This window comes from Stomoxys calcitrans, chromosome 3 (assembly GCF_963082655.1).
Source record: "Stomoxys calcitrans chromosome 3, idStoCalc2.1, whole genome shotgun sequence".
Taxonomy (NCBI): domain Eukaryota; kingdom Metazoa; phylum Arthropoda; class Insecta; order Diptera; family Muscidae; genus Stomoxys; species Stomoxys calcitrans.
In genome coordinates this window covers 141,476,513-141,487,186 of record NC_081554.1, presented here as the reverse complement: position 1 = coordinate 141,487,186, position 10,674 = coordinate 141,476,513, and the positions used below count along the sequence as shown (strand labels likewise).

General features: G+C 36.3%; 1 long non-coding RNA gene across 1 annotated transcript; it reads right to left on the bottom strand.

Annotated features, from left to right (window-relative positions):
* Positions 1-8,061: 8,061 nt before the first annotated feature.
* On the bottom strand, positions 8,062-10,428 carry LOC106092306 (uncharacterized). The gene is made up of 2 exons (XR_001222134.1): positions 10,334-10,428; positions 8,062-8,586 (listed from the first exon to the last, which is right to left on the bottom strand). It is a non-coding gene; the product is annotated as an uncharacterized LOC106092306 (long non-coding RNA).
* Between the last annotated feature and the right edge of the window lie 246 nt (positions 10,429-10,674).

Here is a 10,674-nt window from a genome sequence, read left to right as displayed (position 1 = left end):
TTATCCGATTTGCCTGAAATTGTGTACGACGGATCCTCTCATGACCATCAACATACGTGTTTATTCTAGCCCGATACAGCTCCCATATAAATCGGTCTCTCTATTTATCTTCTTGAGCCCCCAAAGGGCGCAATTCTTATTCGAATTGGCTGACATTTTACAAAGGTCTCCAACATATAATTTAATTGTGGTCCAAACCGGACCATATCTAGATATCGCTCTAATGGCAGAGCAAATCTTTTCTTATATCCTGTTTTACCTAAGAAGAGATTAAGGGAAAAGAACTCGACAAATGCGATCCCTGGTGGAGGGTATATAAATTCGGCCCGGCCGAACTTAGCACGCTATTACTTGTTTAAAGCCAAAATTTCAAAAAAAAAAAAATTTGCATATTGTGACCTACATTGTGTATAAACATCTTTAAAGTCTTTATATTATGCTCATCTGTCCCAAACCACATTTTCCGACAATATTTTCTATGGACACATTTCAATAAATATTTTTAAGGACAAGATTTTAACCCTGACCCACGATCAGTTGCCCTATTTTGATGAATTTTTATATTTATAATTTAGAGAAAATTTTTTGAATTTTAAAAATTTTTGAAAAAAAAAAACTTTATATTTCCTAAGACCCTACAACAATAAAATAATATTCTTAATATTTTACAACCATTTTGCGAAGAATGGTGGATTTAATGACTTCGGAATAAAATCGCAGCTAATCTCAAAGAAGTAGGATTATGCCATTAGTTTATTTTTTTAATATAGAAACCATCAAATTTTTTTAAAAATTTTTCCGAAAGGCAAACTTTTAAGAAACTTTTTCCTAAGACATAATTCTATACGAACTTTCTCTTCATTCTCGTTTTACTATTTTAATTGTAATTTTATCTTTAAAAAAACATTATTTAAAAAATGACTTGTATTTTGTATTTGTATTTTATTATGATAAAACCCATACAAAAGACAGTGTCTTGTATAAAGCATGGGTTAGTAAATTGATAAATACAATGAATTCAACAAGTTTTCATTTAAATAGAACAATAATTGGTACAAAATATTTAACAATTTAAGCAAAGTTACTGATACAATATTTAAGTTAAAAAAAGGTTTAAACAAAACAAAAAAAAAGAAGAAAAATTTTTTTAAAGAAATTTAACAATTTAATCAAAATTACTAATAAAATAAATTAAAAAAAAAAAAACAAAACAAATAATTAATTAAAATGATTATAAATCAAAGATTTGAACTGTCGTTCATTACTTATAATTTGAATACTATTGGGAAGATTATTCCAGAGACGTATAGCATTAACAAAGAACTGTTGTTCAGATACACGATATTGATGACGTATTTGTATTACTTGTTTACCTCTTGTAGAGTTGGCAAAACGCAAAACAGAAGCCAGATATGACGGTTCATTGGTATAAATTATCTTGTGGATCATTTGCAACAAGCGTATCTTAAGGAACGAGTTAAAAGAGACACCATATACCTGTCTGGCAAAGTCAGATACCCGGTCTCTTCTACGCAAACCAAAAATGTATCTAACGACATCGTTAAAGGTCACGTGCAATTTATTCCTATGAGTTACATCACAACCGTAAAAAACCTCGCAAGAGTATAATAGTTTCGGCAGAATAAATGTCCCAGCCAAAAGCATTCTTATTGACAAAGGGGTATACTGTCGACTCATATATAAGTTTCGTAAAACGCCGTAGGTCCTGCCCACTGTCATACTAACATGATTCTTCCATGAAAGTCTATCATCAAACTCCAAACCAAGGTTTCTTGCAGATGAAACAATCTCAATTGGGGCTCCAGCAATTGCCACATCAAGATTGGGCGGCATTGTCACCCGATTCCTACCAATTACAAGGCACTTTGACTTTATTGGATTCAAAAGTAGTCCGTTGGCGTTTGCCCATGTGTTTATCCTATCCAAGTCATTATTTAGTCGAAGTACGCCATCGATCAACCTCCCCGGCGAGGAGCTCATATACAGCTGTACGTCGTCGGCATACATATGAATACCACAGTTGCGCAACTGTCCAGGAAGGTCATTGCTATATAAGGAAAAAAGGAGGTGGCCCAATACAGACCCCTGTGGAACACCTCTTGAGACTGGAAGATAACTAGAACAGCGGCTATCAACACATACCGATTGGCTTCTATTCGTAAGATAGGAATAAATAAGATCCTCCTTACATCTTCAACTACTTTCAAAAGTGCAGTAGTGCAACTGTGCTTTGGCCGGAAACCAGATTGATAATCTGTTAGCAGCGAATTATTCGCAATATATTCAGATATTTTCCGGTTGACTAGAGTCTCAAATATCTTAGAGACGAATGGAAGTATTGCTATTGGCCTAAATTTCTGGTTATTCTTTGGTATTGGGACTATCCTTGCCCGTTTCCAAGACTGTGGATAGCAACTCCTTAAAATAATATTGTTAAAAAGATGGCACATATACGGAAGAATAAAGGGTAGAATTATCCTAAAAAATCTTGGGTCAATACCATCAGAACCAATGGCATTAGACTTAATTGATTCTACAGCGCTAACGATATCGCTTTGTTCAAAACGCTCAAGATCAAAACGTAGGTCTGGTGAGGTGTTGTTACTACTATGGTTTACGTTACTAAATTCACTGTCGTAGAAATGTACGTTTGCCTCAGGAAAAGATATGTTCAAGAAACTCCTATTAATCTCATCTAAATCAACATGTCTATCAATTGATGCATTATCACTTCCTATTCCAAGAACGAAGAACAAGTCAATAAGAGTCTCTGTTGTCATTGTATAGTGTGTGGCAGTATTGGAATTAACAACATGCAACCCTATTGATTGCATGCTCCCCGCCAAATGTGTTTCTTCAAGCACATTACTATTAAAGTCACCAGTGACTATAATATCATTATAATGACAATTTATATCCTCAAGTCTCTTCACCAAGTCATCATATTGCACTCTTTTGTTCGAACGGTATACAACCCCAACCAGAACTTTTCTACGCAAACAGTGAAGTTCGGCAAAAATATATTCAACTTTTTCTGTTGAACTAGACGAAGCAATGGGTCTGAAATCTATGTCATGTCTTATATAGATAGCAACTCCACCACCTCTGCCATCCCGATCGGATCTTAAAAACCTGTAACCATCTACAGATACCAGTCTATTCCCATAATGTGGTTGAAACCATGTCTCAGAGACCGCAATAACGTCAACACCGGATCTCTCAAATATATAGCGAAACTCATCAATTTTGTTCTTAAGGCTCTGAGCATTTATATGCACAATTTTCAGTCCTGGCTTCTGTCGCGCTAGAACCCTGACCATCAGGTGTATATTGTCTCTAGAATTTTCCCTTTCATTACGAGGGAACAACATATTGAGAAACATAGACGTAATTGTAGACAGTACAAATCTTTGATTTTAAATTTATGTATGAAAAGGCAACGTTATTTAGTTTGAAAGATAAATAAAAATAAATAAATAATAGTTTAAAAGGGTTTAATTTCATGAAAAATTTAATTAAAAAGATTCTTATCATTATTGTTTTAGCAAGTATCTGCGTTATGTTGTTCTCTGCTAGTTTCAGCAGAGCGAAAAAGTGTATCCAGCATATTGATGTGTTCAATGCAAATTGGGTTATCATTAACAAAGTGTTTGATATAGACCAATCCGCGATAAGTGTACGCCGAATGTACTTGATTTTGTTTCCTCAATCGAACTGCAGCTTGAAGGATCTGATAGTTGGAATGTGTTAGGTTTTCTTTAATATAAAAATTGGTTTCCGTTTGAAACCCTAATATTGATAAGGATAGGTTTGATTTGGTGTTCCTTCTGAATTCGCTTAAGGTTTTTTGGAAATAGTTTTTGTCGTATGGAGAGTGTAGTTTGACAATAATTACAGCATCTGGGGAATAATTCTGGTGCTTATTGTTTTTGTTTTGCAGTCGGTATATGGATTTAACAACTGGTGTAGGAATGACTTTAATGAAATATTTTGCTTGTTAGTCTGAATAAAATAATTATTTTAAATAAATCCATTTTGTTTTCTTTTTTTTTGTTTTTGGGTTTTTTATAATTGACAAAACAATATTTAAGGCAATTAATATGTGATTAAGGGAAATTTCAGGAGGAATTTGTTAGTTCTGTGTGTTTTGACCGTAGCTTTAGGCACAGTGAAATAATATTTAAAATATTTTAAAACTTTCCGGTCCATCAAAACCGGATTTTCGATCGATTTTAATAAAATTCGAAAATGAATAGCAACATCATTTAAGCAAAATGAAGACGGTTCTTCGAAAAAATTGGTCAAAATTTATTTAAATATTTAAAAATTAAAGTTGCTCAATGCTTTCAGTTCGTTTGCGTAAAATTATATGGAAATAGAAGTCATTAAAACCAAAAGAACAAATCTATATCAAAACTTGGACCGATTTGGCCCATTTACAATCTCAACCAACCTACACAAATAAGAAGTATTTGTGCTAGATTTCAGCGGCTAGCATTACTCCTTTAAAAGTTAGCGTGCTTTCGACAGACAGACGGACGGACAGACTGACGGACAGGCGGACGGACGTGTCTATTTCGACTTAAAATGTCACGGCGATCAAGAATATATATTTCGAGGTGTTACAAACAGAATGACGAAATTAGTATACCCCCTTGCTAGATGGAGTGTATGAAAATATATATTCGGAAAGACAACCACACTTTGAAGATTTTGAAATATTGGGATCAGCTTATATGTTGGCCTAATGTCAAAAAAAATAAAATCCTATGGCCCATTTGCAACGACCAATGACCTACATCAATATTAAGAATCTGTGCAAAATTTCAAGCGACTAGCTACACGTTCGAGCACAGATGGACGGATATGGCTAGATCGACGCAGAACGTCGAGACGACCAAGAATATGGACGAATATTTCGAGGTATTACAAACGGAATGACTAGATTAGTAAGCCCCCACCTTATGGTGGTGGGTATAAAACTTATGCGAGTTATGTCTAAGTCTGAATCGATTTCTTTGAAATTCAACAGCAATGCCGGAAGTCATAAAGGCGCCCTTTATGCCAAATTTCTTGTGAATCGTTTAACAAAAGACCACATTATTGCAAAATAAGTCAAAATTGGACGAAATATCTATGGGACCTATATACTAATCTGAACCGATTTCGATCAAAACCCACACGTTTTGTTGTTGTCTCAGAAGAAAGCGTAATGCAAAATGTTGGGAAAATCGGGGGATACATAAGCTTGCAAAGGCTTTAGAACTGAATATCGGGCAATACATATATTTGGGAGATATACCTGAACCGATTTCTATCCAATTAACCGGCAATATCAATACTCGTAAGCGAAAGCCTTGTGGCAAATTTCGTTCAGGCCAGGGACCCTCAAAATTATTTTTCTTAAAGCAAAACTTCAAAGAAATTTTTCTAAAGAATTTTTTTGATATTTTGAAAATTTTTCTAAAGAGAAATAAAAACCTTTTTAATAAAAAAATTTCTTAGACATATTTTCACAAAAATTTTCGCTCGAATTACAAAAAAATTTAATCTTTTAAAGACAAACATACAAAAAATTTTTGTGTTGACAAAACTTCAATAAATTTTTTTCTAAATGAAAATTAACAAGTAAAAGCGTGCTAAGTACGGCCTGGCCGAATCTTATATACCCTCCACCATGGATCGCATTTGTCGAGTTCTTTTCCCGTAATCTCTTCTAAGGCAAAACAGGATATAAGAAAAGATTTGCTCTGCCATTAGAGCGATATCAAAATATGGTCCGGTTTGGACCACAATTAAATTATATGTTGGAGACCTGTGTAAAATGTCAGCCAATTCGAATAAGAAATGCGCCCTTTGGGGGCTCAAGAAGTTAAATAGAGAGATCAATTTATATGGGAGCTGTATCGGGCTATAGACCGATTCAGGCCATAATAAACACGTATGTTGATGGTCATGAGAGGATCCGTCATACAATTTCAGGCAAATCGGATAATAATTGCGACCTCTAGAGGCACAAGAACACAAGATCCCAGATCGGTTTATATGGCAGCTAAATCGGGTTATGAACCGATTTGAACCTTATTTGACACAGTTGTTGAAAGTAAGAATAAAATACGTCATGCGAAATTTCAGCCAAATCGGATAGGAATTGCACCCTCTAGAAGCTCAAGAAGTCAAGACCCAAGATCGGTTTGAATGACAGCTATTGTATATCAGGTTATCCACCGATTTGAACCATACTTGGCACAGATGTTGGATATCATAACAAAATAGTTCGTCCAAAATTTCATTGCAATCGGATAAGACTTGCGCACTCTAGAGGCTCAAGAAGTCAAGACCCAAGATCAGTTTATATGGCAGCTTTGCTGGGTTATCATCCGATTTAAACCATATTTAACACCATTATTGGATATCATAACAAAACACGTCGTGCAAAATTTCATTCCAATCGGATAAGAATTGCGCACTCTAGAGGCTCAAGAAGTCAAGACCCAAGATCGGTTTATATGGCAGCTATATCAAAACATGGACCGATATGACCCATTTACAATATCAACCGACCTACACTAATAAGAAGTATTTGTGGAGAATTTTAAGCGGCTAGCTTTACTCCTTCGGAAGTTAGCGTGCTTTCGACAGACAGACGCACGGACATGGCTAGATCGACATAAAATGTCGCAGTGATCAAGAGTATATATACTTTATGGGGTCTCAGACGAATATTTCGAGTAGTTACAAACAGAATGACGAAATTAGTATACCCCCCATCTTATGGTGGAGGGTATAAAAATTATATATTTTTGATCAGCGTAAAAATCTAAAACCATCTAGACATGTCCGTCCGTCTGTCCGTTTGTCCTTCTGTCTGTTGAAATCACGCTACACTCTTCAAAAATAGAGATATTGAGCTGAAACTTTGCACGGATTCTTTTTTTTTCCCATAAGCAGGTTAAGTTTGGAAATGGGCCATATCGGACTATATCTTGATATTGTATATCCCTATATAGACCGAACCGCCAATTTAGGGTCTTAGGTCAATAAAAGCCACATTTATTATCCGATTTCGCTGAAATTTTGGACAATGAGTTGTGTTAGGCCCTTCGACATCCTTCGTCAATTTGGCTCAGATCGGTCCAGATTTGGATATAGCTGCCATATAGACCGATCCTCCGATTGAGGGTCTTAGGCCCATAAAAGCCACATTTACTATCCGATTTTACTGAAATTTGGGATAGTAAGTTGTGTTAGGCCCTTCGACATCCTTAGTCAATTTGGCCCAGATCGATCCACATTTGGGTATAGCTGCCGGTTTTAGTTTTGTGGACCCATAAAAGGCGCATTTATTGTCCGATGTCGCCGCAAAATTTAAATACAGTAAAATTTAAATACAAATAAAAAGGCGTTAAATTCGGCCGGGCTTAACACTTGATACCTACCGCCTCGGGTATATATGTAAACCACATTTCGTCAAAATCCGGTGAATAATGCATACCTTATGCCCCATAGCAGCTATATCGAAAAATGCTCCGACTTGGACCAAATACTAATAAGTACAACTCATTTTTCAATTTGGTATAACCAAATATTGGTCTTTTTAGTACCTATATCTCAAAATAAACCGAACTGAAACATGTAGAATACGGATGTCGAAAAGCCTAACTTAAATGACTGTGTCAAAATTCTGTGAAATCGGATTATAAATGCGCTTTTTATGGGGCCAAGACTTTAAATCCAGAGGTCGGTCTATATGGCAGCTCTATCCAAATCTAACACAATGCACTGTTCCAAATTTGAGCAAAATCGGCAATAAGTGCCCCTTTTATGGGCGCAAGACCTTAAATCGAGAGATCGGCCTATATGGCAGCTATATTCAAATCTAGACCGGCCTGGGCCAAATTGAAGTTTGGTGTCGATGGGCCAAATACAACGCACTGTTCCAAATTTGAGCAAAATCGGATAATAAATGTGACTTATGGGCCTAAGACTAAAAAAATGTTGATTATTTTCTTTGGAAATCTTAGTAAAATAATTTTAGAATTTAAATGCGAATTTGTTTATTAGGGGGAACATCGTGATTTGAAGAAAATGTTAGTGAACAAGGGTAATTTCATCAAATGTTGACAACAAATTCAGGTTATAGTAGTTATTATGTAGGTTTCAAGCAAGAACTTTTATGACGATTTTAGGAATCCACATGGTTTTGGTCTGACGTGTACCCGTTTCGGTGGCATGACGGTCTGGTCAAACCTTATGGTGGTGTCTTTTGGAACACAGGCGGATGATGAGAAGGCGTTTACTGAAGACAAACCTTGGCAAAATAAATTAATGGGCTCGTCATGTTGGGAATCTCACCGGAGTGGATCACCGAAAACGTACAGCTTGTAGTTGGTAGAGTATGCCGCAAGCATCTATGGCTTCTTACTTGGATTTGGAGGAGATTCTCGTCATCAAGTTTAGTGTTTTCTTTACAATATTTCTTCTTTGCACACTCGAAAAATTCGCAATTATTGCGTCACCACGTTTTAATGGTAATGTACGTGGATATCTTGATTTTTATTGGCACTGCGAAATTAGAAGATTTTTATACCCTCCACCATAAGATGGGGGGTATACTAATTTCGTCATTCTGTTTGTAACTACTCGAAATATTCGTCTGAGACCCCATAAAGTATATATATAATTGATCGTCGTGACATTTTATGTCGATCTAGCCATGTCCGTCCGTCTGTCCGTCCGTCCGTCCGTCCGTCCGTCCGTCCGTCCGTCCGTCCGTCCGTCTGTCTGTCGAAAGCACGCTAACTTCCGAAGGAGTAAAGCTAGCCGCTTGAAATTTTGCACAAATACTTCTTATTAGTGTAGGTCGGTTGGTATTGTAAATGGGCCATATCGGTCCATGTTTTGATATAGCTGCCATATAAACCGATCTTGGGTCTTGACTTCTTGAGCCTGTAGAGTGCGCAATTCTTACCCGATTGTAACGAAATTTTGCATGACGTGTTTTGCTGTGATATCCAACAACTGTGCCAAGTATGGTTCAAATCGGTCCATAACCTGATATAGCTGCCATATAAACCGATCTTGGGTCTTGACTTCTTTAGCCTCTAGCGTGCGCAATTCTTATCCGATCAGAATGAAATTTTGCACAACGTGTTTTGTTATGATATCCAACAACTGTGCCACGTATGGTTCAAATCGGTCCATAACCTGATATAGCTGCCATATAAACCGATCTTGGGTCTTGACTTCCTGAGCCTCTAGAGTGCGCAATTCTTATCCGATTGGAATGAAATTTTGCACGACGTGTTTTCTTATTATATCCAACAACAGTGCCAAGTATGGTTCAAATCGGTCCATAACCTGATATAGCTACCATATAAACCGATCTTGGGTCTTGACTTCTTGAGCCTCTAGAGTGCGCAATTCTTATCCGATTGGAATGGAATTTCGCACGACATGTTTTGTTATGATACCCAACAGCTGTGCCAAGTATGGTTCAAATCGGTTCATAACCTGATATAGCTACCATATAAACCGATCTTGGGTCTTGACTTCTTGACCCTCTAGAGGGCACAATTCTTATCCGATTTGAATGAATTTTTGCACGAAGTATTTCGTTATGATATCCAACAACTGTGCAAAGTATGGTTCAAATCGGTTCATAAACTGATATAGCTGTCATATAAACAGATCTGGGGATTTGATTTCTGAGCTTCTAGAGGACGCAATTCCTATCCGATTTGGCTGAAATTTTGCATGACGTATTTTATTTTTACTTTCAACAACTGGGTCAAATAAGGTTCAAATCGGTTCATAACCTGATATAGCTGCCATATAAACCGATCTGGGATCTTGACTTCTTGACCCCTAGAGGTCGCAATTATTATCCGATATGCCTGAAATTTTGTACGACGGATCCTCTCATGACCATCAACAAACGTGTTTTTTATGGTCTGAATCGGTCTATAGCCCGATACAGATCCCATAAAAATCGTTCTCTCTATTTTACTTCGTGTGCCCCAATGGGCGCAATTCTTATACGAATTGGCTGAAATTTTACACAGGTCTCCAACATATAATTTAATTGTGGTCCGAACCGGACCATATCTTGATATCGTTTTAATAGCAGAGTAACTCTTTTCTTATATCCTTTTTTGCCTAAGAAGAGATGCCGGAAAAAGGACTCGACAAATGCAATCCATGGTGGAGGGTATATAAGATTCGGCCCGGCCGAACTTATCACGCTTTTACTTGTTACACATAATTTTGAAGATTTCTTTCAATAAAAGCAGGAGAACAATATAAATTTTACCTGGCTTTATTTTCGGCAAAAGTTTGAACAATTTAAATTAAAAAACTTGCACTTTGATGTTTTTGAAAATTTTGATTTTTATAGTGATTGAAATCCTTTAATCACTTCTTTAGACAAATTTAGAAAAAGGAAGTCTAAGTCACTCAATTGCCCTTTTATTTCTATGATTGAATGTGAGATTGGACAAATGACTATCGAATATTCAGTCTATGATTAGTTCGCACGTATAAAAAATTGTGTATTGTTTAAGCAACTTTTCAGAGTTGCCAACGATTTATAAAAAGTGTGTGCAAATGTACCATTGTATATAGAAACAAGTAAAAAGGCGTTAAGATCGGCCG